The 26931-nt window shown below is 40.9% G+C and overlaps 1 protein-coding gene and 1 non-coding gene across 3 annotated transcripts in view; both read right to left on the bottom strand.

Annotated features, from left to right (window-relative positions):
- LMNTD1 (lamin tail domain containing 1) overlaps nt 1-26931 on the bottom strand; it is a 525827-nt gene that overhangs the window by 97568 nt on the left and 401328 nt on the right. The gene's annotated exons all lie outside the window — the stretch shown is intronic.
- TRNAS-GGA (transfer RNA serine (anticodon GGA)) lies at nt 1036-1107 on the bottom strand. Its single transcript has one exon. It is a non-coding gene; the product is annotated as a tRNA-Ser (tRNA).

Raw genomic sequence — 26931 nt, 5'->3', positions numbered from 1 at the left:
AGCCCCCTTTAGCATAAATCAGTCCTTTTCCTTGTGGTTCAGATTTGCTCTCAAGTCTCTCTCATTGGGGACTGAAATGTCTTCCTTGATGAGAATGAGTCTCCCCGTACTACATGAGTCACCAAGGTCCATGTATGAGGATCACTTTTCGTATATCATGGTACCTCACTGAACCATGTTTGAGTTTGAAGCACTCTGGTCTAAGAGTATCCCTCCATGGGCACTAGCCTTACCATTGATTACATCCTACAATTGCTTGGCCCTTTCTCCTAAACTCTTACTCTGCTGGCAGAGACAGTATTGGGATACTTATAATTAAGCTCATTAGGACAGTACCTTACTGTCCCATATTCTCTTGTGCTCTCTATTTCTTCTAGCATTACTTTCTCCTAGACAAGCAATCCCCGAATCACTGCCTCATCTGTGACAACTATTCCTCCATTGTTAGGGACTTCCCCGGTGACTCAGGTGGTAAAGCGTCTGCCTACAATGCAGGAGACCCAGGTTCAATCCCTGGGTCGGGAAGATCTCCTGGAGAAGGAAATGGCAACCCACTCCAGTATTCTTGCCTGGAGAATCCCATCGATGGAGGAGCCTGGTGGGCTACAGCCCATGGGGTCACAGAGTTGGACACGACTGAGTGACTTTGCTTTCACTTTCCTCCTTTGTTAGAACTTCAGGAAACCATCTACCAGGCTATTTTATTCTATCTCCATGACAACTCTCATTGATTCCTTGATTATCTAGCTAAAACAAAGCATTCGGTTTTATCTCTCTTATCACTTGCCTTTAGGCTTCCGATGATCTGTGTAGTATCTGTGCATGTGCCCCTGGCTTTCCCACATCCTTGCCTTTGTTCCAACTATTCCCACTGATAAGCACCAGCCTTCCCAACAAGGCTTGTGTGTGTGAAGTCACTCAGTCGTGTCCGGCTCTTTGCGACCCCATGGACTGTAGCCTACCAGGCTCCTCCCTCCATGGGATTCTCCAGGCAAGAGTACTGGAGTGGGTTGCCATTTCCTTCTCCAGGGGATCTTCCCAACCCAGGGATCGAACCCGGGTCTCCTGCATTCCAGGCAGATGCTTTAACCTCTGAGCCACCAGGGAAGCCCAACAACAAGGCTTATGCCTCTAAAAAGCTATTCAGTTTTCAAAACTAGTTTTCTCAGCTGTAAAATGAAATTTACACTGATTTCATAGAGGATTATATAAAATAGTGTAACTAAAGGAGGAGGAGGCATGGCAAAGAGGAGGGCTTGGCAACTCACTCTAGTATCCTTGCCTGGAGAATCCCACGGCCAGAGGAGCCTGGAGGGCTAAAGTGCATGGGGTCACAAAGAGTCGACATGACTGAGTGACTAAGTGCACAAAGCATTTTAAAAGATAATCCTTATTACTTTCCCCCTTAATATTATAATTCATATCACCTGTAAAGTATTATTTGATTCTCTCCGACTAGAAATGATTTCTTTCTCTCCTGAATATCATGGGATAGCTTTTCCATTCCTTTCCCCTAGTATTATCACTTTCTACATTATGTTACATTACAGTTATTTAGCACATCCCTTATCCAATCATAGCAAACTCAAAGCTCCCTTAAGTCAGGGGCTATTTCTTGAGCATCTTTTTTCCTTCTCCAGTGCAGAGAATAGATAACCTTATAAATATTCACAAAAGCAAATGAACAAATTCACCACAGTGGTAATTATAGCATTATACAATATTTACTCAAAAATTATATCTTGATGAAATTACAAATGAACAAATCCCACTATATCCACAAATTGCACAGTGAATCATTCATCTGGAGGGTGATTACCTGGCTCTTTTGGAGAGGCCTGGAAGGCTCTGAAAGACAAGTGAAGACCTGAAGAAGGCAGTGTTGCTGCTCAGAAGTAAGAAACTGGGAAGAATGCTTGTCCCTGGAGACAACCAATTTCAATTTTCAATTCAAGTAAGAAACTGGGAAGAAATGCTTCTCCCTGGAGACAAGCATTTTTAATTCCACTATGAAATTTCTTAAATTCTTTTGGCTATAAGATAAGCCATTATTTTATCGACTACCAAGAAAAAAGTCTAAGATAGGGAATCTCATAAGAGACCCTGGCATAAAGTCAGAGTCCCCAAGGGACAATTTCATTTTTCAACCTCAGCCCTGGTAGGAGAAAGAAAAGAAAACTCTTCCCTGAGATTCTGAACAATAACTTTTACTCACATAGGTATGAGATCTGCATTCACACCACCAATGTGTTGCAAACAACTCAGGGAGATAATCTAATTTAAAGTGGTCTCAGGTCCATAGTGACCCTAGTGGAAATACATGCTCATATAAGAAATTCAATTCAGGCAACATCAATCCTGTAAATTGCCATTGATCATAGGATGCATCTCAGTTTCAGAGGTGTTGAATTGTGAAAAAAAAAATCATCTTAGAATTGAGGTAATACATTGTTTCCAATATGTATTGAGAAGGTCTGTAAAAAACTGGATGAGGGAGATAGAAAGTAAAAATAAACCTCTTTTTCTTTGACCTTTTGACTGGGACCAGTTGCTTCTCTTCCAGAGACCCGTCAGGAAGGACCCTTGCATTCAGAAAATAGATTCTAAGAGTGTAGGGCATTTGAGGGTCCGTGCTGGTCTCCCCATCCTGTCTAAATGGAGCCCGTGTAGGAGACTACCTGGGATTAGAGAGCAGATGGCGAGAACCCATTCTCTAGCCCCAGTGGGCTGACTCCTTCTACCTGCTAGTGCCTCAGCTTCACTTCCTGAGAGGCTTCTTGCACTGCTCACCTTCCTGATTACACACCTGCTTGCTTGTCTTCCTTTCCCACCTCACAGAGCAAAACAGGAAGCAGGTTATCCGTGCAAGCATTTTACATCACAGAGCACCTTTGTATGTGTGTACACGTATACACACACACACACAGACTGGGAAGAGCAGCTGATCACTTTTACGCTACTGTGGACAAACCTAAATTCCTAAAACATGATGTTTCCTTAAATGAGAGTTTAAATGCCACCAGAGAGGAGGAGGCAAAGTGGTCCCGGCACATGGAAGGGCAGGTTTGAGCGAAATGCTACAGTAGTGCCTTTGGGCAAGCAGATTTAGTTTGGGGACTTAGATGTGTCATGGTTAGGAAAGCAGTGACACTCTGGTAGGTGAGACTATGCCCCAAACAAACTACTCAACTCTGTAGTTTTTTTGGTGGGGGAAGCTCATGAGGATTGGTCACCAAATACAAATAGGATATGCTTTCAGTGTGACTTGAGATACTGATCATACAATGTATTCCATGTGTATGTGAATCAGTTTAATGCAAAACCATGTAAATGAGAAAGTTTTTTAATATTCTAATGAAGACTCACCACCATTGGTGTAGACTAGAGCCAATTCAGACTATGCACCGATACTGGGCAGTTCCCCCAGCTGTCATTTGCCGAGTCAGTACTAAGGTTTTTATGTGCAGCCTGTTACTATATGACAGCATGAAATCTTGGAATTCACTAGAGCAAAGTAATACAAATGCTCTTTGAAGATTCGTCTCAGAAATATTTGCTAATCAAACTCACCTATAAGTCAATCAAGATCTACCCTTAGGCTTATTAGCTCAATGAAATATCCAAATAAGCCAAACTTTGTTTTTGAGTATGTTTGGTATTTATAAATTATGTGACATATGAGTTGGCTCAAACCATAAATCTAAAATAAATTTTTCTCTTAAAGAAGCAACAATGATATGTCTTAGTTTCAAAGTGTCTCCTCTTTAGGCTGTGAATTGTCTATGAAGTTAAAAATATACATGTGCATGAAAGTGAAGTGAAAGCGTTAGTCACTCAGTTATGTCCAACTCTTCATGATCCCCATGGAATGGGTAATCTTTCCCTCTTCTGGGAGATCTTCCCCACCCAGGGATCACATCCGGGTCTCCCTATTGCAGGCAGGTTCCTTACCATTTGAGGCACCAGAGAAACCCGATACATATGTATATGCATACACATATTTGGATATCCATATATATGGTATAGAATAGGTACAGTTCATCATCCATAGGTTCGATTCTCGGGTCAGGAAGATCCCCTGGAGAAGGAAATGGCAACCCACTCCAATATTCTTGCCTTGAGAATCCCATGGACAGAGGAGCCTGGCGGGCTACAGTCCATGGGGTGGCAAAGAGTCAGACATGACTAAGTGACTAACACTTAACAACCGAGATAAATTAAACGCCCAATGTTTTTTCCTCACCAAAACAGAAATTACTATTGTTTTAGCCCTAAAGCATCTGGTTTTAAAACATCTGAATCCGTTTTCTTTTAAAAAATTATTTTATTATTCTTACTGTTATTTCATTTATTTTTATTTTTTGGCTGTGCTGTGCAGTATATGGGCTCTCCATTCACCAACCAGGGATGGAACCTGCGCCCCCTGCATTGGAAGGCAAAATCTTAACCACTGGCCCACCAGGGAAGTTCCCTTAATCCATTTTCAAGGGAGATATCTCTTTTGCTGATGAAATACGAGGAGCAACTAGTTAGTGCAGCTGATAAACCAACTGTCAAGACTGGTGATGTAATCATAGTTGTTTTATTTCTCTGGCCCTCTGAACCTGTTAGAACTAGGAAAGGTGATTCTGAGATAAAGAAATGTTGAATACCTCTAAGTCATGAAATTTAATAGAAAAAATTAATTGTTCCAAACTCTTTTGATTAAACTCTTTTAATATTTCCCTAGGAATTTACTTTCTAACATGGAAAATTGATGGATAGAAATAATTGATGTTAAAAGAGTTAAATCTAGGTTAGAAAATATATTTATTCTTATATCTGAAAACCTCTTTCCCTATTCTGCTTCTATCCCTCCCTGTCCATGTGAAAATATAAAACCCCTGGTAGCATGGGACCCATACCCAAGAAGTGTGAAATGTTTCCTTACTGAGGAATAAGAAGATCTTGTGAAAATACCTATGATTATGCTACCAATCTTGACAGTTGACTAACCAACAGACTACCTAATTGCTCCTCACATTTCATCAGCAAAAGAGATGCCACCATTGGAAATGGATTCAGATTTTTAAAACTAGATGTTTTAGGGGTTAAAAATAGTTCCTGTTTTGACTAAGAAAAAGCAGTCCTGGCCCTCTAATTTATCCCTAGTACATTAACAGCAGCCATATTATCAGCATCATTAGAATTGGCTTCTAAAACCCTTGGAATTGCCTGCCTAAGTGATGACAGTGATCAACGGTTTTTGTTATGTTAATTAGGTGACTTTTGGATCCCATCTAAGGATGAGGGCTGATGCCAGGGGAACCAACCATGTAACTATCAGGTTCAGATCAGTTCAGTTCATTTCAGTCCCTCAGTCGTGTCCGACTCTTGAGACCCCGGGAACCAACCATGTAACTATCAGGTTCAGATCAGTTCAGTTCATTTCAGTCCCTCAGTCGTGTCCGACTCTTGAGACCCCATGAATCGCAGCACGCCAGGCCTCCCTGTCCATCACCAACTCCCGCAGTTCACTCAGACTCATGTCCATTGAGTCAGTGATGCCATCCAGCCATCTCATCCTCTATCGTCCCCTTCTCCTCCTGCCCACAATCCCTCCCAGCATCAGAGTCTTTTCCAGTGAGTCAACTCTTCCCATCAGGTGGCCAAAGTACTGGAGTTTCAGCTTTAGCATCATTCCCTCCAAAAAAATCCCAGGGCTGATCTCCTTCAGAATGCACTGGTTGGATCTCCTTGCAGTCCAACGGACTCTCAAGAGTCTTCTCCAAAACCACAGTTCAAAAGCATCAATTCTTCGGTGCTCAGCTTTCTTCACAGTCCAACTCTCACATCCATACATGACTACTGGAAAAACCATAGCCTCGACTAGATGGACCTTTGTTCGCAAAGTAATGTCTCTGCTTTTCAACATGCCATCTAGGTGGTCATAACTTTCTTTCCAAGGAGCAAGCGTCTTTTAATTTCATGGCTTACAGTCACTATCTGCAGTGATTTTGGAGCCCCCCAACATAAAGTCTGACACTGTTTCCACTGTTTCCCCATCTATTTCCCATGAAGTGATGGGACCAGATGCCATGATCTTCGTTTTCTGAATGTTGAGCTTTAAGCCAACTTTTTCACTCTCCTCTTTAACTTTCATCAAGATGCTTTTTAATTCCTCTTCACTTTCTGCCATAAGGGTGGTGTCATCTGCATATCTGAGGTTCTTGATATTTCTCCTGGCAATCTTGATTCCAGCTTGTGCTTCTTCGAGCCCAGCGTTTCTCATGATGTACTCTGCATATAAGTTAAATAAGGAGGGTGACAATATACAGCCTTGACATACTCCTTTTCCTATTTGGAACCAGTCTGTTGTTCCACGTCCAGTTCTCACTGTTGCTTCCACACTGAAACCATAATCACAGAAACTAGTCAATCTAATCACACTAGGAACACAGCCTTGTCTAACTCAGTGAAACTAAGCCATGCCCGTGGGGCTACCCAAGACGGGCGGGTCATGGTGGAGAGGTCTGACAGAATGTGGTCCACTGGAGAAGGCAATGGCAAACCACTTCAGTATTCTTGCCTTGAGAACTCCACGAACAGTATGAAAAGGCAAAATGATAGGATACTGAAAGAGGAACTCCCCCGGTCAGTAGGTGCCCAATATGCTACTGGAGGTCAGTGGAGAAATAACTCCAGAAAGAATGAAGGGATGGAGCCAAAGCAAAAACAATACCCAGTTGTGGATGTGACTGGTGATAGAAGCAAGGTCCAATGCTGTAAAGAGCAATATTGCATGGGAACCTGGAATGTAAGGTCCAGGAATCAAGGCAAATTGGAAGTGGTCAAACAGGAGATGGCAAGAGTGAACGTCGACATTCTAGGAATCAGCAAACTAAAATGGACTGGAATGGGTGAATTTAACTCAGAGGACCGTTATATCTACTATTATGGGCAGGAGTCCCTTAGAAGAAATGGAGTAGCCATCATAGGCAACAAAAGAGTCCAAAATGCAGTATTTGGATGCAATCTCAAAAATGACAGAATGATCTCTGTTAGTTTCCAAGGCAAACCATTCAATATCACAGTAATCCAAGTAAGTCTATGCCCCGACCAGTAAAGCTGAAGAAGCTGAAGTTGAATAGTTCTATGAAGACCTACAAAACCTTCTAGAACTAACACCAGAAAAAGATGTCCTTTTCATTATAGGGGACTGAAATGCAAAAGTAAGAAGTCAAGAAACACCTGGAGTAATAGGCAAATTTGGCCTTGGAGTACAGAATGAGGCAGGGTAAAAGCTAATAGAGTTCTGCCAAGAGAATGCACTGATAATAGCAAACACCCTCTTTCAACAACACAAGAGAAGACTCTACACATGGACATCACCAGATGGTCAACACCAAAATCAGACTGAGAATATTCTTTGCAGCCAAAGAATTCTTTGCAGTGTGGAGAAGCTCTATACAGTCAGCAAAAACAAGACCGGGAGCTGACTGTGGCTCAGATCATGAACTCCATATTGCCAAATTCAGACTTAAATTGAAGAAAGTAGGGAAAACCACCAGACCATTCAGGTATGACTTAAATCAAATCCCTTATGACTATACAGTGGAAGTGAGAAATAGATTTAAGGGACTAGATCTGATAGAGTGCTTGATGAACTATGGATGGAGGTTCTTGACATTGTACAGGAGACAGTAATCAAGATCATCCAAGAAAAAGAAATGCAAAAAAGAAAAGTGGCTGTCTGAGGAGGCATTACAAATAGCTGCGAAAAGAAGAGAAGTGAAATGCAAAGGAAAGATATACCCATTTGAATGCAGATTTCCAAAGAACAGCAAGGAGAGACCAAAAAGCCTTCTTCAGCAATCAATGCAAAGAAATAGAGGAAAACAATAGAATGGGAAAGACTAGAGATCTCTTCAAGAAAATTAGAGATACCAAGGGAACATTTCATGCAAAGATGGGCTCGATAAAGGACAGAAATGGTAGGGACCTAACAGAAGCAGAAGATATTAAGAAGAGGTGGCAAGAATACACAGAAGAATTGTACAAAAAAGATCTTCACAACCCAGATAATCACAACGGTGTGATCACTCACACTCACCTAGAGCCAGACATCCTGGAATGTGAAGTCAAGTGGGCCTTAGGAAGCATCACTACAAACAAAGCTAGTGGACGTCATGGAATTCCAGTTGAGCTGTTTCAAATCCTGAAAGATGGTGCTGTGAAAGTGCTGCACTCAATATGCCAACAAATTTGGAAAACTCAGCAGTGGCCACAGGATTGGAAAATGTGAGTTTTCATTCCAATCCCAAAGAAAGGCAAAGTCAAAGAATGCTGAAACTACCACACAATTGCACTCATTTCACACGCTAGTAAAGTAATGCTCAAAATTCTCCAAGCCAGGCTTCAGCAATATGTGAACCTTGAACCTCCAGATGTTCAAGCTGGTTTTAGAAAAGGCAGAGGAACCAAGATCAAATTGTCAACATCCGCTGGATCACTGAAAAAGCAAGAGAGTTCCAGAAAAACATCTATTTCTGCTTCATTGACAATGCCGAAGGCTTTGACTATGTGAATCACAATAAACTGCGGAAGATTCTGAAAGAGATGGGAATACCAGACCACCTGACCTGCCTCTTGAGAAATCTGTATGCAGGTCAAGAAGCAACAGTTAGACCTGGGCATGGAACAACGGACTGATTCCAAACTGGGAAAAGAGTATGTCAAGGCTGTATATTGTCACCCTGCTTATTTAACTTATATGCAGAGTACATCATGAGAAATGCTGGACTGGAAGAAACACAAGCTGGAATCAAGATTGCTGGGAGAAATATCAATAACCTCAGATATGCAGATGACACCACCCTTATGGCAGAAAGCAAAAAGGAACTAAAGAGCCTCTTGATGAAAGTGAAAGAGGAGAGTGAAAAGCTGACTTATAACTCAACATTCAGAAAACTAAGATCATGGCATCTGTTCTCATCACTTCATGGCAAATAGATGGGGAAACAATGAGAACAGTAAGAGACTTTATTTTTGGGGGCTCCAAAATCACTGCAGATGGTGATTGCAGCCATGAAATTAAAAGATGCTTGTTCCTTGGAAGAAAAGCTATGGTAAACCTAGATAGTATATTAAAAAGCAGAGACATTACTTTGCCTACAAAGGTCTGTATAGTCAAAAGTATCGTTTTACCAGTGGTCATGTTTGGATGTGATAGTTGGACAGTAAAGAAGGCTGAGTGCCAAAGAATTGATGCTTTTGAACTGTAATGTTGGAGAAGACTCTTGAGAGTCCTTGGACTGCAAGGATGTCAAGCCAGTCCATCCTAAAAGAGATCAATCAGCCCTGGGTGTTCACTGGAGGGACTGATCTTGAAGCTGAAACTCCAATACTTTGGCCACCTTATGCGAAGAGCTAACTCATTTGAAAAGACCCTGTGCTGGGAAAGATTGAGGGCAGGAGAAGGGGACGACAGAGGATGAGATGGTTGGATGGCATCACTGACTCAATGGACATGGGTTTGGATGGTCTCTGGGAGTTGGTGGTGGGTAGGGAGGCCTGGCGTGCTGTGGTTCATGGGGACACGACTGAGTGACTGAACTGAACTGAACGATAAATAGAAAGACATTTTATGTTTATAGATTGGAAGACTTAACACTGTTAAAATGGCTTTACTTCTGTAACTGATCTATAAATTTAGTGAAATCTGTATCAGAATCCTGCCAGACTTCTTTGTAGAAATTGACATGCTGATCCTAAAATTCATTTGGAAACCCAAAGGACCCAGAATAGCCAAAAAATCTTTTATTAATATAAGATGAATGAAGTTGAAGGACTCACACTTCCTGATTTTAAAAACTTATCATAAAGCCACAGTGGTCCAGGCAGTATGCTACTGGCATAGGATGAATATATAATAGATCAATAATAGAATTGAAAGTCCAGAAATACACTCTCACATTTATGATCAATTGACTTTTTACAGGGTGCTAAAACCATTCAAGCGCTTCCCTGTTATCTCAGTGGTAAAGAATCTGCCTACCAATGCAAGAGACTCAGGTTTGATACCAGGGTCAGGGAGATCCCTTGGAGAGGAAACAGCAGCCCACTCCAGTATTTTTGCCTGGGAAATCCCATGGACAGGGTTGCCAAAGAGTCGACACGACTTAGCGACTAAACAACAAAACCATTCAATAAAGGAAAGAATAATCTTTTCAACAGATGGTAATGGGACAACTGGACATGTGCATGCAGCTGGACCCCTACTTCACACCATGTACAAAAATTAGTTCAAACTGACCAAAAATCTAAACGTTAAGAGCTAAAACTATCACACTCTCGAAAGAAAACAAAAGAGTAAATCTGCATGACTTTGAACTTGGAAACAAATTATTAGCTAGGACAAAAAAATATGAGCAACAAGAGAAGAAACAAATGGGAAATCAATAAACTTAAAAACTTGTGTACAACAAAGGGCATTACCAAGAAAATGATAAAATCCATAGAATGGCACGAAATATCTGCAAATCATCCATCTGACAAGGGACTATCTAGACTATGTGAAAAAATCCTTACAACTCAATAATAAAAAGATTTTTAAAACTCATTAAAAAACTGGGAAATGATCTGAACAGGCGTTTCCCTAAAGAATATACACAAGTGGCCAATAAACATTTTAAATGATGCTTGACATAGTCATTAGGGAACTGCCAATCAATACCACTTGTCTAGAAAGGCTATTATCAAAAAGACAGTAAGTGTTGGTGAGAATGTAGACAAATCAGAATTCTCAAACATTTGGCAGGAATGTAAAATGGTACAGCTACTTTGGAAAACAGTTTGGCAGTTGCTCAAAAAGTTAAACATAGAGTTGCAATTAGACCCAGCAATTCCACTCAGTGTAAAAGCCTAAGAGAATGAAACATATGTTAATCCCAAAACTTGTACACAAATGTTCACCATATATCTATAGACACAGAAGCTAGGTTAGTGCTTGCCTTGGGCTGAGGAGGAAAGACATTATAGCTAAGGGGTGTGAAGATTCTTTCGAGAAGGATTAAAATGTTCTAAAATTAATGGTTAGGATTGTTGCACAACTCTATGAACATACTAAAAACCATTAAATAGCATACTTTGAATGAGGGATGTATATAAATTAGCTGAATAAAGCTGTCAGTTACATAACAATAATACAATAACAACTGAATACCCAGAGCCCTTAACACAGCCTAGTAGCTAACACAAAACATGACTGATAATGTTAAAGGAATGTTTTCAACATATTGACTTAGAATCCTCAAGCAATGCTTGTTAGGTTCTCATTTTCATACCGAACATGGAATATACCTTCTTTACAGTAATCTTCAAATTTTAATATATGCGGGTCAACTAGGGAGCAGATTCCTGCTTCAGCACTAGAAATACCTTTCAGAAGGTTTGAAACAAACCTCAAAGACCTGCATTTTTAATAATAGCTCTTCTAAAGTGCTGTGCAAACACTACTTTAAAGAAACTGTAGCATTATCCAAAGGCAGAGGCTTTGTTGTCTGGATAAGCTATTAAGAAGTTAGAATTATTTAAACTTCTTTTCTCCTTGGCACTGGATCAGGGGACAGGCACAGAAAACCTTTTTATATCTTATCCATGTAGGTTGAAATACATCACATAGGTTAAAAAATATCCATCTTTATGCATACAAGAAATAATAGGTAGCTTAGTTGCCCAAAATTGGTGATCCACTTTAATTTTTTGGCTTCTGCATGAACTAATGGATTCATTAAACACACATAACACACACACACACACACACACATCCAGTCTATCTAGAGAAAGGTGGAATGCTCAAGATTAAAATTAAAACTTCATTGGTTCTTCGTAAATTATTTCTGAAAAGTAGAAAAATACTTCTCATAAAACCACAAAGCTGAAAAAAATTTTTCCTTAACTACAGTAACATAAATCTGATATTTAAATAAGTGAATGTCACTTAAAATTTTATTTTTGTTAAACACAGTAATATAAATCTAGTATTTAAATAAGTGAATGTGAAAGTCATTCAGTCGTGTCCGACAATTCTCCAGGCAAAAATACTCGACTGGGTAGCCTTTTCCTTCTCCAGGGGTCTTCCCAACCCAGGGATCAAACCCAGGTCTCCCGTATTACAGGCAGATTCTTTATTGGCTGAGCCACAAGGGAAGCCATATAAGACTGCATCAATATTCTATAAGCACAGTCATGTGAGAAAGCATATCTGTATTTGATTTACATAATTATTTCATAGTACTTGTTAATTATAGTATTTTAGAGTTAGAAGATACTTTGAAATGTTGAACTTGAAATGTATACTAATTCCACACCTGAAAAACTTTGGAACATAATATATAATGTTATTTAAATAATATAAAAAATATTTAAAAATATTCTTGGTTCATATAGGAACACAGATATTTTTACCCTTTTTAATCCCTTTCTCCAATTTGTCACTCAGTCCTGTAAAGTTTGTGCCTTTGCTAGGAACGTGGCTCAGGTGATAAGGAATCCTCCTGCGGTTCAGGAGACCTGGGTTCAATCCCTGGGTTGGGAAGATCCCCTGAAGAAGGAAATGGCAGCCCACTCCAGTATTCTTGCCTGGAGAATTACATGGACAGGAGAGCCTGGCAGCTTACAGTCCATGGAGCTGCAAAGAGTCAGACATGACTGAGCAACTAACACTTACTAACACTTACTTTATAAGAATGTATTCTAGATTTACTATATCTTTTTCATTCCCAGCGATTCAATGAAAATATTTCACCCACATTAACTCAAACTTGGGTTGGTGAACCAGTCTCTGCTGGCAGAGGAAGCAGCAATGCAGAGATCTGAGGCAGCCGCATGTCTGGCAAGCGGCTGTTGAGGTTGGGGCAGAGAGGGCAGAGGCAGAAAATGGGCTAGAGAGTGATGAGGGAGGCCAGATCCTCAGGGGCTGATCAGTCATTGAGCTGAGGACTGAGAGGATCTGACTTCTGTTTTTAAGAAGTCACTTTGGCTTCTGTGTTGAAAATACCTTGAAGGAGAGCAAGAAGCAGAGAAATCAGGGGAGGTGGTCAATGCCGTCATCCAAAGAGAGCTGACAGGGCTGGTCACCACCATGAACAATGAAGGCGACAAGAAGGGTCAGGTTCTGGGTATATTCTGAAGGAAATGTTGGCAGAATTTGGTGGTAGATTAGAAGTGAGGAGTGAGAGGTGAGAAGACAAGATGACTTCAGGGATTTAGGAATTAAGCTACTAGTTTACTGATAGGTAGATGAATGATACATAGATGGATAGATAGATAGATAGATAGGTGTTGGGTTGGCCAAAACATTCGTTTTGAAAACAAATCATAAGATGCTATGGAAGAACTCGAACTCTATGCCAAATCCAACAGATAAGATAGATATAGACAGGATAAGTAGCCTATCTCATATATGTGACATAGTGATGATTTTTCTCACTTAAAGAGTTACTGAAGTATTTAGAAATTATTGGTGAGAGAGAGGCCAACTGGTTTAACCAAGATCACTCTGCTCAGCTCAGTTCAGTTCAGTCGCTCAGTCCTGTCTGACTCTTTGTGACCCCATGAATCGCAGCATGCCAGTCCTCCCTGTCCATCACCAACTCCCGGAGTTCACTCAGACTCACGTCTATCGAGTCAGTGATGCCATCCAGCCATCTCATCCTCGGTCATCCCCTTCTCCTCCTGCCCCCAATCCCTCCCAGCATCAGGGTCTTTTCCAATGAGTCAACTTTTCCCATCAGGTGGCCAAAGTACTGGAGTTTCAGCTTCAGCATCATTCCCTCCAAAGAAATCCCAGGGCTGATCTCCTTCAGAATGGACTGGTTGGATCTCTTTGCAGTCCAACGGACTCTCAAGAGTCTTCTCCAACACCATAGTTCAAAAGCATCAATTCTTCGGTGCTCAGCCTTCTTCACAGTCCAACTCTCACATCCATACATGACCACTGGAAAAACCATAGCCTTGACTAGACAGACCTTTGTTGGCAAAGTAATATCTCTGCTTTTGAATATGCTATCTAGGTTGGTCATACCTTTTCTTCCAAGGAGTAAGCGTCTTTTAATTTTATGGCTGCAATCACCATCTGCAGTGATTTTGGAGCCCAAAAAAATAAAGTCTGACACTGTTTCCACTGTTTCCCCATCTATTTCCCATTAAGTGATGGGACCAGATGCCATGATCTTCGTTTTCTGAATGTTGAGATTTAAGCCAACTTTTTCACTCTCCTCTTTCACTTTCATCAAGAGGCTTTTTAGTTCCTCTTCACTTTCTGCTAGGATCACCGTGCTAGTTAGGGACAAACTTGGCCTTGAGTATGACTCAGTGGTTATACCGAGCCAATTCTCTTTGCCCTATAGCACCATGGTTCCTGCACACATCTCCACTTCTTGATCAGCAAAAGTCATAACACAGTGTTTGGGATTTTGAGAATTCACAGATTTTACATAATTCAAGATATTTTATAGACCTAATTGGAAGTGCAGTGTTTCAGTGGTATCAGCTGTAGCTCCAGTTCCCACATTCTGCAAATAGCTCTACATGGAATGCTTTGACAAAGAGTAAAGATATTTGCACTTTAAGGTCTGGTTTTCGAATGCAAAGAATAATTCATTAAAAAATACAAGAGACAGGGTTGATTATTTGGGGACTAGAGGGATAGAAAACTGTGGCATCAAAGTTGATTATATCATCACAGTTTCATTATCATTTGTTTTCTTTTGGCTACTTAGAAGATGTGTGTTTTCATTGTAGACGGGGATCTGATACTTATACAGTAAAAAATATTTTTCTTTGGCTGTGGAATGTAAATTTGGTGTAAGAGATGAGTTTGAAAATATTATACTTATATCAGATTTCCAAACTTTTTTGTATCAAAAGAAATACTAGCTGAAACACTTTTCAAGTAAAAGGATTATACCTGCTGAAAGCACCACTGGCTCTCATTTAAATTGCTGAGTTTTTAAAAAAGAGTCTGACCTTGAGGACAGCTGCCAGTTGGCATAGAACACAATGAAGATGAGAAGAGAGACACGAGCCAAAGCCAACACCTGAGTCTACCAGTTGTGTCCTGTGGACTCTTTCACGTCTCCATAAAGCATTTGGGGTCTTGGATTTGAACATTCCTTTCAAAAGCCTCATTCTCAGCAAACTCCCTGCTAGTCTAGATTCACTGGCATTTTACAAAGCCTGGTAGAGTCCTTCAGTCCTGTTGTTAAGACTTGCAAAGCACTGTGGACTCAGGGTGCAATCTTCAGCTGAATTTGGATATAGGAAATTAGCAATTACAAAGTGTTCTTTCTACCAAAATCACATGCTGTGGCCATTATTTTGCTCTGCGATGAAGCAAGTCATTTTAATCCTTTGTAGTAGATGGAACAATGATACTTGATCAACCAAAAGGGAAAATTCTTAACTCAAGGGAGATATTTTCAACTACCACATGTAGACTTATGTACATAATAGGAAAAGTAATCTTTTTCTCACCAAGCAAAACCTTTTAAAATGATCTTGAAGTAAAGTTTCACAAAACCACCCCCACTTTAATGAGAGACTTTGTAAATTTGCCAAAGTTTAATACCATCTGACCACACAAAACTAGGTTTCCAACAGCCAAGTTGAAAAGAGATATGAAGCAATTACACAGGAAATTGTGTTTACTTGGACTTAAAGATATAACCTCTTTACTTTCTCCATTGGCACAGAATGCATGGGCTGGAGTGATGCAAGCTTGTGCACTTCATCCTGATGGTTAGCACAGGTGATTGGTCTGATTGGTGAATCAAATAGTTCTACAGCCGATGAAAACTCAGACATTATTTGGTGGAAATTTCCTATTTTATGAAAGTGAAATTGCTCAGTCATGTCTGACTCTTTGCAACCCCATGGACTGTAGCCCACCAGGCTCCTCCATCCATGGAGTTTTCTAGGCAAGAGTACTGGAGTGGGTTGCCATTTCCTTCTCCAGCGGGTCTTCCTGACTCAGGGATGGAACCTGGGTCTCCTGCATTGCAGGCAGATGCTTTACTGTCTGAGCCACCAGGGAAGCCATTTTATAGATGAGAAAGTTAAGGTCCAGAGGATGAAATCACTTGCCCACAGTTGTTCTAGTTGGTGACAATCAGGTCTGGAAGTTTCATATTCCACTCTCTTGGCTAGACGGAAATGCCCAGCATCCTATGTTATTTGGATATTTGTATCTCTCCTTCTGCTTTTAAGTCAAATCCAAACTATTTTGCCTTTCCCCTCCATTTTGTTTTTTCCTTCTGTCTGCTTTGTGATAGTGAAAATTCCCCATGGTGTGACTTCTATTTAGTCAGTCCCTCAAGCCAGGAATCAAGAGCCATCAACCCACCCCTTAGATCACCATCTTTTAAGCCATCTGCTTCCCAGACAGCTCTTAGATCTTGCCTTCACACTTCATCCTCACAAACATAGTCCCTATCATTTCTTACTGCAATACTACAGTAGTCTGCAGTAGTTACTGCTCCCCTCTTGTTTCCAATATTTTGTTTCTCAGTGGCAAAAACTGCCAGTTGCCTGCACTTCCATTTTTCTGCTACACTTCCCTGTTTACCTTGCAGTGGGTATGACCATGTGACTAAGTTCGGCCAATGGGAGGTAAGTAGAAGAGTCATGTGACAGTTCCTTGGAATCTTCTTAAAAGGACTGTTGATGGCCATACTTTGACCTCTTTTACTGTGTCCCTACTGAAGTTTGCTGCCTGAAATGCGGATACTGCCATCTTGGGCATTAGATTGGGGCCACTCATGAGAAAAGCAATGCAAGACACCGAGTCTTTGACACCAGGGAGCCTTTGATACCATATTAGACCTTGAACTGGGTCTCTGGACATGACTTTTAAAAAAAGATTTTATTGGAGTACAATTGATTTATAATGTTGTGTTTATTTCAGGTAGACAAAGCTTTTTAAAGTAGTGTTATTTTGGGTTACTATCAATCAAGTCAACCCTAATACTCACTATACAGCTGACCTCCTAAATTCCACAAAATCTTGAAGGTAATATTCCTGAAACATAGATTTGATCATGTCCCATGCTTACACAGCCTCCCATACCTGCTTTTAAAATGATAGTTATTTAAGTTCAAAGACAGTCTAAAAGATTTCTGTTTTTACTCCCCTCCCCCATTTTTGTGTTTTTGACACCATATTTATCTTATCCCTTAACTATTTGTTGCAGTTATAATTGATATTGCAATTTTTGCCTTTTAATCTTCACGCTAGCTTATTTAAGTGATTGATCCACAACCTTTAGTATATATTTGCCTTTACTAATGGGATTTTTCCTTTCCTATAAATTTTTACTTCATATTATAGCCTTTTCTTTTCTACTTAGACTTCCACTTTCAATGCTTCTTGTAGTGTGGTATAGTTTTGTTGAATTCTTTTAGCTTTTGCTTCTCTGAGAAGTTCCTTATCTCGTCTTCAATTTTGAATGATAACCTTGCTGGGTAAAGTATCCTAGGTTGTAGGTTTTTCCCTTTGTACTTTAAATATATCACGCCACTCCTTTCTGGCCTGTAATGTTTCTGTAGAAAAATTAGCTGATAGCATTATGGTGGTTCCCTTGTATGTGACCCTTTGTTTTTATCTTTCTGACTTTAGAATTATCTCTTTGACAACTTTGGCTATTTTACTTTTATGTTGCTATAGGCTTTTTGGGATTCATCTTGTGGAGACACTCTCTGCTTCTTGTACCTGAAGGTATATTTCCTTCTTCAGGTATGGGAAATTTTCACCACAGTTTCATTAAATATATGTTCTACCCTTTTCTCTCTCTCTCTTCTGAGACCTCTACAGTGTGAATGTTAGTATACTGAGAGAGTCATTTCCTAGGGATGTTGATGAGAAGTCTAGGGGTCCCCAAGGAGAGAGGGGTCTGGAATTCTCAAGGAGGAAGAAAGGACAAACTTTTCTTCCCCCTCTACATTCTTTAGGATTATGTAACAATAATATATCCTGCCTGAGGACAGACTCTGGATTAAACCTTCTGGCTAATCCTGTTATCTCAAAATGTAAATTATGGCAGTAGGTCTGGTTAGGTCTTTACAACCTCCAGACATTCTTTTGATTCACTGGAGAGTATATAACTCCATTGCTTACACTAACAAGCGGATACTCTTTCTGCCCCCTTCTGATGCCTATCAGAAGCTTTCTCTATCTCCTTTATACTTTAATAAAACTTTATTACACAAAAGCTCTGAGCAATCAAGCCTCGTCTCTGGCCCCGGATTGAATTCTTCTCCTCTGGAGGCCAAGAATCCTGGTGTCTTTGCGTGGTTCAGCAACAAGCTTTCATCTATTTGACATTGTCCCTGAAATTGTCTTCATTTAAAAATTATTTTTTTGTTTTGCTTTTCTGTTTGGGTGATTTCCATTAGTCTTATCTCCCCAGATCACTTATGCATTCTTTTGTATCCCTTAGTCTGCTACCAATTCTTTCTTTTTCATTCCAGTTATTGTATTCGTCAGCTCTGAGTGGCAACCTACTCCAGTATTCTTGCCTGGAGAATCCCATGGACGGAGGAGCCTGGTGGGCTACAGTCCACGGGGTCGCAAAGAGTCGGACACGACTGAGCGACTTCACTTTCATGTTCACTTTACTTCACTGCTTCCTTGTTAAAAATTCTGTTTATCTATTCTCTTCACAAGTTCAGTTAGCATTCTTACTACTTATGTCAGGAACTCTTTATCTGGTAAATTATTTATCTTTGTTTTGTTAGTTCCCCCTCCACCACCCCCAACCAGAGGTTTTTTTTGTTCTTTCATTTGAAACAAATTTCTGTCTTATTTTGTTAACCTTGTCTCTATGCACTTTCTCAGTTGCTTCAGTTGTGTCTGACTCTTTGCGACCCTATGGACTGTAGCTTGCCAGGCTCCTCTGTCAATGGGATTCTCTAGGCAAGAATACTAGAGTGGGCTGCCATGCCCACCTCCAGAGGCTCTTCCTGACCCAGGGATTGAACTCACATCTCCTGTATCTCCTGCATTGCAGGTGGATTCTTTAACCTCTTGTCTCTATGAAATTGGATTAAATAGTTATCTGTCCAGGTCTTGAAGGAGTTTCCTTGCATGGGAGCATCCTTATGCAGTCTTCATGTGCCCAGTGACTTTGGTGGAGAGCTGGATCTGAAGTGAGGATGAGCCCCGCCTTCCCTGAGGTGTGATGACAGCTATTACCTTGGTTGTAGGTGGGGCTGAAAATGGAGAGGCTGGAGCCAGAGCCATGTGTGATCTGGGGCTTCTCCTATGCTCAGCGGGTGTCACCATCCTATCTAGGCTGAGCTTGGGTCCTAAGATGCTAGGTCAGAAGCCCCAAGATTCTGTCTGACCTGGTTTTGTTCCCTGTAAATGTGCACTCTCCCATCTCCCGGCGATAGCACCTTCAACTCAGTGGGGAACTGTGCTAAAGGAAGTGGGCCAGAGTGGGCACCCAGTGTCAGCCAGGGTACATACTGGGATGGTCCCAGAATGCCAATCTGACCTGCAGAGTGATCCAGATCCACTGCTTCCAAGAGCATCAGCAATGCCCACCCACACCCCACTCAGGTGCACTACTGGTTCCCAGCTGGCTCTGTCCCCCCACCCGAAGTGTGCACTCTCTTTGGTACGGCAGCCTTCTCCCTGGTGAGGGTATGCACTGGGGCTAGAGGGTTGGGGGGTGGGAACTGGCCAGAGCCCTGGGCAGTTTTAATCTGCGTCTCCCGCCTTGTGCAGGGAAGTAAGTGTGTGCACACTCTTCGTGAATGAAGCCTTGGTTTCCTACAGCCCTCCTGTAAGTCCCACTGGTTTTTAAACCAAATAAGGGGACTCATTTTCCTGGTGTTGGATCCCAGGGTGGGAGCCCCGATACATGGTTTGGATCCCTCAATGCCTAGGGAGGGTCTCTGAGCTTGTGTAATTCCCCTCCTCTTCTGTGTAGGCCCTGCCTTGGTGTTTGCTCCTTCCCTTCTTACCTGGTTCCAGGTAGATCTTTCTTTACAGTCTTATTTGTAGAAGAGTCTTTCTACCAGTCTCCAATTTGTTTTCAATGAGAATTGCTCCACATGTATGTTAGGGGTAACACACTGAAACTGCCCACTCTAGTCAGGCACCATAGTACCATTTGCATGAGTTATTTTATGACACAAGGTCCTGGTAAGGAATACGGAATTAATAGGCCACCACCAACCAGAAGGGTTTGGGAAAGGTCAAAAGAAGATGTCACATGTCCTTTCATCTCCCAGAATCCTCTAACGGGCGTCCATCTTGGTTGAGCAATGGGTGCATCACCAGGAAGAACCCTGAGTCAGAACGATTGGCCTAGGACACCCGGAAACTAATCCCATCCCCATAAAACTTGAGACTGTGAGCCACATGACAGAGTTCTACTGGGTTCCCTTATCCTCCTGGTCTCTGCCCGGGTGTCCTTTCCCAATAAAGTCTCTTGCTTAGTCAGCACATGTGTCTCCTCAGACAATTCATTTCCCAGTGTTAGACAACAGCCCACTCTCAGGCCCTGGAATGGGTCTCCCTTCCTGCAATATGTAGATGTATGTAAATTTGATGTGTGCACTGGGGAAGGTGAGCTCAGCGTCCTTCTCTCGTCCACCATCTTGATCCCCTCCCTGCATATACTGGAAACATTTATTTCTTGACATAGGTTGTACTTACGTGCATATTTCCTTGAAATTGTTTACTAAGTTGTACATAAATGTTTTGTGGAGTTTTGTTTATGTATATCTCACAATTAAAAGGGAAGAAGGCCTGCATGTTAATTAATGAAAATGAAACATTCCAATGGGAAAGTGGGCAAAAAATCAGAAATGAGTAGTCATTAAACATTAAAAATATTCTCAACACCATTAGTAATCAGGGAAACACAAATTTAAAATGCAATGAGATACCACTTAAGACCCACCAAATGTGCTTTAAAAGTATGATATCAACTCTTGGTGAGACTATGGAAGAACAGAAACCTCTATAAGCTGCTGCTGCTGCTGCTGCTGCTGCTGCTGCTGCTGCTGCTGCTGCTAAGTCGCTTCAGTTGTGTCTGACTCTGTGCGACCCCATAGACAGCAGCCCACCAGGCTCCGCTGTCCCTGGGATTCTCCAGGCAAGAACACTGGAGTGGGTTGCCATTTCCTTCTCCAATGCATGAAAGTGAAAAGTGAAAGTGAAGTCACTCAGTCGTGTCTGACTCCTAGCAACCCCATGGACTGCAGCCTACCAGGCTCCTCCGTCCATGGGATCTGAAAAAAAAACTGGGGCATTATCTAGCAGAGCTAACACATGTATGCCCACAACCCAGCAATTACTGTCCAGGATGTGGTTTAGTCACTAAGTCGTGTCCGACTCTTGCGGCCCCATGGACTGTAGCCCACCTGGCTCCTCTGTCCATGGGATTTTCCAGGCAAGAATACTGGAGTAGATTGCCATTTCCTTCTCCAGAGGATCTTCCTGACCCAGGGATCGAACCCAGGTCTCCTGCATTGCAGGCAGATTCTTTACCAACTGAGCTATGAGGGAAGCCCAGGATACATACATGAAAAGAAAGTGGAAGTCCGACTCTTTGCGACCCCATGGACTATACAGTCCATGGAACTCTCCAGGTCAGAATACTGGAGTGGGGAGCCTTTTCTGTCTCCAGGGGATCTCCCAACCCAGGAATCAAACCCAGGTCCATCAGATAAGCCCAGATACATACATAAGGATGTTTACAGCAACATCATTTATAACAGCAAAATTTTGGAAACAATTTAAGTATTGACCAATAGGAGAAAGAATAATATTTCCATTTATTTAACAGTCAGAAATAGATTAACTAGAGCTACACACATCTATGGCTTCCCAGGTGGTGCTAGTGGTAAAGAATCTGCCTGCTAATGCAGGAGATGCAAAAAATGCAGGTTCAATCCCTGGATGGGAAGATCACCTGGAGTAGGAAGTGGTAACCCACTCCAGTATTCTTGTCTGGGAAATCCCACAGACAGAGAAGCCTGGCAGGCTATGGTCCATGGGGCCACAAAGAGTTGAATGCGACTGAGCACACACATCTACATGAATGAATCTTACAAACATGTTAAGGAAATCAAGTCAACAGAAAACAAGTATGATTTTTTAATATAAAATTTAAAAACTCACAAAATTACATACATGCATGTTAAAGATACATACATAAGGGATAAAATTGCAAAGAAAAGAACTGATAAGCACCAAACTAGGGTAATGGTTGAGGGTGCCTACTGGGGGCTGGGATTGAGAATGGACACGCAGGTGACTATAAGACATTGTTAACACTCAATATGTTCCTATTTCTCAAGCTGGGTGGTAGATAGAAGTTTATTCATTTTACTTATTTTTAAATTACATCTATTTTACATATGTTTTTTGTACATCTTTCATTTTATAAGTTGTTGACGTTAAAAATAAAGAATCTTATTATTGTTTTGCTGTCCCAGGTACCAGACAAATTTCCAGGAAGGGCTTATGAGGTTTACAACCTTTATGGTAAGACTATATCACATGGAATAATTATTTTTTAAAAATGCTTTCTTGTTTACCAGTTAGACTTAAGAGAGTGTAGACTGCACAATTATTCAGTGTGCAGATACCCCATGTCCACTTACCCCACGAGTCCCTGCACTGGCAGAAGTGTTTTATATCAAAGCTGAGCCCAAATCAACCACCCATTATCCTACACACGTTACTCCAGGGAACTCACATGTTTGTGGGGATTAAAGCTCAAGGGAAGATTCAATTCCCCTGCAAAACAAGGCTAATGCTTTGGAAGCACAAGATACAAGTTTATGAGAAAAGAAAATCAATACTTAATCATCAGTCCTCATGTTCTACTCTTGCTATAAACTATTCTCTTCTGAATAGTCCATCAGCACTTTCATGCCTATGCCATAATGTTAGAAAGCATGTTTTAGGCAATGATGTCAGAGTTTGATTATTTTTAATAATGCTTCTTTTAATATCAGAAAAAGCAGGAAGGGGGTCATATTAAATTTTAAAATCGTTTAGTCTCATTGTCAAGTTACCAGGAAAGTTTATGAGATCACACTTGTAATTGGGCAGCATGACTCTCATTGCAACTTGTTAATCCTTAATTTTTCTTTCTTTAGAGCATGTATCCAGGTAAAAAGAAAAAACTTGAAACCATCTTGTTGATTGTTTTTGGACTGTATTATTCTGACTTTCTCCTGTTCAGGCTGAAAGGGAAGAGAAGTCAGAGGATGGAGGGGCAAGCAGCAGAAAGCATAAGCCATTGCTTCCATGTCCTGGCTATTGCAAACAGTGCTGCAACAAACACTGGGGTGCATGTATCCTTTCTGATCATTTTTTTTTTCCTCCGGATATAGGCCCAGGAGTGGGATTGCAGGAATAATGTCATTTGCAGGAACATGAATGGACCTTGAGGGTGTCATACTCAATGAAGTAAACCAGACAGAGAAATAACGTATGACATCCCTTAAATGTGGAATCTAAACATAATGAATGAAATTACTTACAAAACAGAAAGAGACTCAAGACTTAAAAAATGACCTCATGGCTGCTGGGGAAAAGGGACAGTTAGGGACTTTGGGAAGGTCGTGTACACCTTGCTACATTTAAAATGGGTAACCAACAAGGACCTACTGTATAGCACAGGGAACTCTGCTCAATGTCATGTGGCAGCCTGGATGGGAGAGGGCTTTGGGGGAGAATGGATACATGTATATAAATATATAGTGAGCCCCTTCACTGCTCACCTGAAACTACCACAACACTGTTAATCAGCGATACCCCAATACAAAATTTGAAAAAATAAAAGAAAGCCTAGGCTGTGCTTTGAGGAAAACCACTGAGTTTTGTGAGTGCTGGAGGTGCCCTTGGGGCTAAGGAGTTGCAGGACTTTCCCTTCTCAGCATCACCTTTGCCTCAGACTTACATGGAAAAACTTCCTCTCAAACCTTTCTAAGGGGCTTTTAATAACTGAGGGCTTCCTTAGTGGCTCAGATGGTAAAGGGTCTGCTTGCAGTGTGGGAGACCCAGGTTCGATCCCTGGGTCAGGAAGACCCCCTGGAAAATGAAACGGCAACCCACTCCAACATTCTTGCCTGGAAAATCCCATGGACATAGGAGGCTGACAGGCTTCAGTCCATGCAGTCACAAAAAATTGGACATGATGGAGAGACTTTACTTTAATGTCTGATAGCCAAAAAATTTCTGAAGACTGTTTCCTGAGAAGGACCAAAAGTAAAAGACACTTCTGACCTGATCAAACTACCCCACTAAACTTCCATATACTTGGATTTTCCTGGAGGTGGAAGACATGCCTTCCAACTAATTTGGCTTTTAACCTCTCTAATTTGAGTCACTGAGAACTGCACACAGATGGGAAGAGAAAAGAGAAGGAGAGTAATTGAGACAAAAAAACTTCAGGCTTCAGTTTCTAAGTTGCTCTGGGCTTTGTTTTTTTTTTTCCCTTTGTTTTATCTAATCTAGTCTGAGAGCCCGTCTTCTGAAATTTGGACAACACAAGTTTCCATAGATCCACACTGAGAAACATCTGGACTCTTGGCAGCAATTTGCCAAGCATAAGTCAGCAACAATGGTTGCTGCCATGAAGAGCAGGAAGAAATGGTAGAGACAAATGAGTGGTAAATATTTCTGATAGATCACAATAAGATGTTCCCCTTCTTAAGTCTTGCCAGAGTTCCCTGTTTACCTTTTGAATGTTCTTAATTATACAACTTTTAACTTTGTGGAGCTCTGATTTAGTGTCACTTAATTTCATAAAACTATAACCAGATGTGCAAGTCTTTTGATGTTCAAAGTTCTATCAGGAACATGTGTTGACTATCTCAATAGAAAGGTTGCAAAAGTTCTTGAAAAATAAACTTACCTACTTTTCAAAATCAGATTTTATAAACTTCCCTATATCACCAATGTGACATCAGCATATCTGACTCTTAACGCTCATAGTCAATATGGGCACAGAGAGGTCTTTTTACATTCATTATATAAGTCCTAGAACTAGATTCATACACTTTTTTAAGTTGGACGTCTCCTTAGAGATGATTTAGTCTAGTCTTTTAATTCTAAAGAAACAATAAATGTGTGTTGAATGACTAAGAAAGGAATTCTATTATAGTAATGTTTATAGAGGACATAAAGGTAATTCTTGCCCCGTGAAATTGATATCCCATTAGGGAAAAGGAGAAATATACACAAGTAACATGAGCAAGAATATTAAAGTGCCCCAAATGAATACATGAAGCACTGAACTTTTGGAGTAGAAGAACAACTCAAAGATTCATGGTGGGGTCTGAGGTTGGAAGAGAGAACTTTTTTTTAAAAATATAAAATAGGATTTGGCCCTTAAGACCTAATCAAACTTACAAGCTTTTGCACAGCAAACAAAGCCATAAAAAATGAAAAGACAACCTACAAAATGGGAGAAAATACTTGCAAATTATGTGACAGATAAAGGCTTAATCTCCAAAATGGACAAACAGCTCATATAATTCAAAACCAACAAAACAAACAACTCAATCAAAAAATGGGCAGAGAAGACCTTAGTAGACATTTCTCCAAAGAAGACATACAGATGGTCAGTAGGCAACATGAAAAGATGATCAATATCATTAATTATAAGATAAATGCAAATCAAAACTACAATGAGGTACCACCTCACACCACTCAGAATGCCCATGATCAAAAGTCTACAGATAACAAATGCTGGAGAGGCTGTGGAGAAAAGGGAACACTTCTACATTGTTAGTGGGAATGTAATTGGTGCAGCCAATGTGGAAAATAGCATGGAGGTTCCTCAGAAAACTAAAAATAGAATTGCCGTATGATCCATTCAATCCTACTCTCAGACATATATCCAGACAAAACTATAATTCAAAAATATATATGCACCTCTATTTTAACAGCAGCACTATTCACAATAGCCAAAAGATGGAAACAACCTAAATGTCTATCAGAGATGAATGGATAAAGAAGACGTGGTACATAGATACAACGGAATGTTACTCAGCCATAAGAAAGGGTGGAATAATGGCATTTGCAGCAACATGGATGCAACCAGAAATTATCATGCTAAGTGAAGTAAGTCAGAGAAAGACAAATACCGTATGATATCACTTATATGCAGAACCTAAAATATTACACAAATGAGCCTACCTAGGAAACAGAACCAGATTTATAGACATAAAGAACAGACTTGTGGTTGGCAAGAAGGAGGGTTGGGGAGGTAAGAGCTGTGAGTTGGGATTAGCAGATATAAACTATGATATATAGGATGGATAAACAACAAGGTCCTACTGTACAACATAGGCAACTATATTCAATATAATGTTGGCACAACACTATAAACCCTTCAGGGATCACAGCCATGTCATGGTGAAGGGTTTGCATAACTCAATGAAGCTGTATACGTCATGCTGTTCAGGGCCACCCAAGATGGACAGGCTCAGATCATGAGCTCCTTATTGCAAAATTCAGGCTTAAATCAAAGAAAGTAGGGAAAACCACCAGGCCATTCAGTGTGTTAGTCACTCAGTCATGTCCAACTCTTTTTGACCCCATGCACTGTAGCCCTCCAGGCTCCTCTGTTCATGGAATTCTCCAGGCAAGAACACTGGAGTGGGTTGCCATTTCCTTCCCCAGGGGATCTTCCCGACCCAGGGATCAAACCCAGGTCTCCCACATTTCAGGCAGATTCTTTACCATCTGAGTCAGGGCAGCCCTAAATCAGATACCTTAGGATTATACAGTGGAGGTGATGAATAGATTCAAGGGATTAGATCTGGTAGACACGTGCCTGCAGAACTATGGACAGAGGTTTGTAACATTGTACAGGAGGCACTGATCAAAATCATCCCAAAGAAAAAGAAATGCAGGAA

The sequence above is a fragment of the Ovis canadensis genome, chromosome 3, assembly GCF_042477335.2.
Source record: "Ovis canadensis isolate MfBH-ARS-UI-01 breed Bighorn chromosome 3, ARS-UI_OviCan_v2, whole genome shotgun sequence".
NCBI lineage: Eukaryota > Metazoa > Chordata > Mammalia > Artiodactyla > Bovidae > Ovis > Ovis canadensis.
Note: the sequence above shows the minus strand (reverse complement) of the source record. Positions and strands in the feature narration are given on the sequence as shown.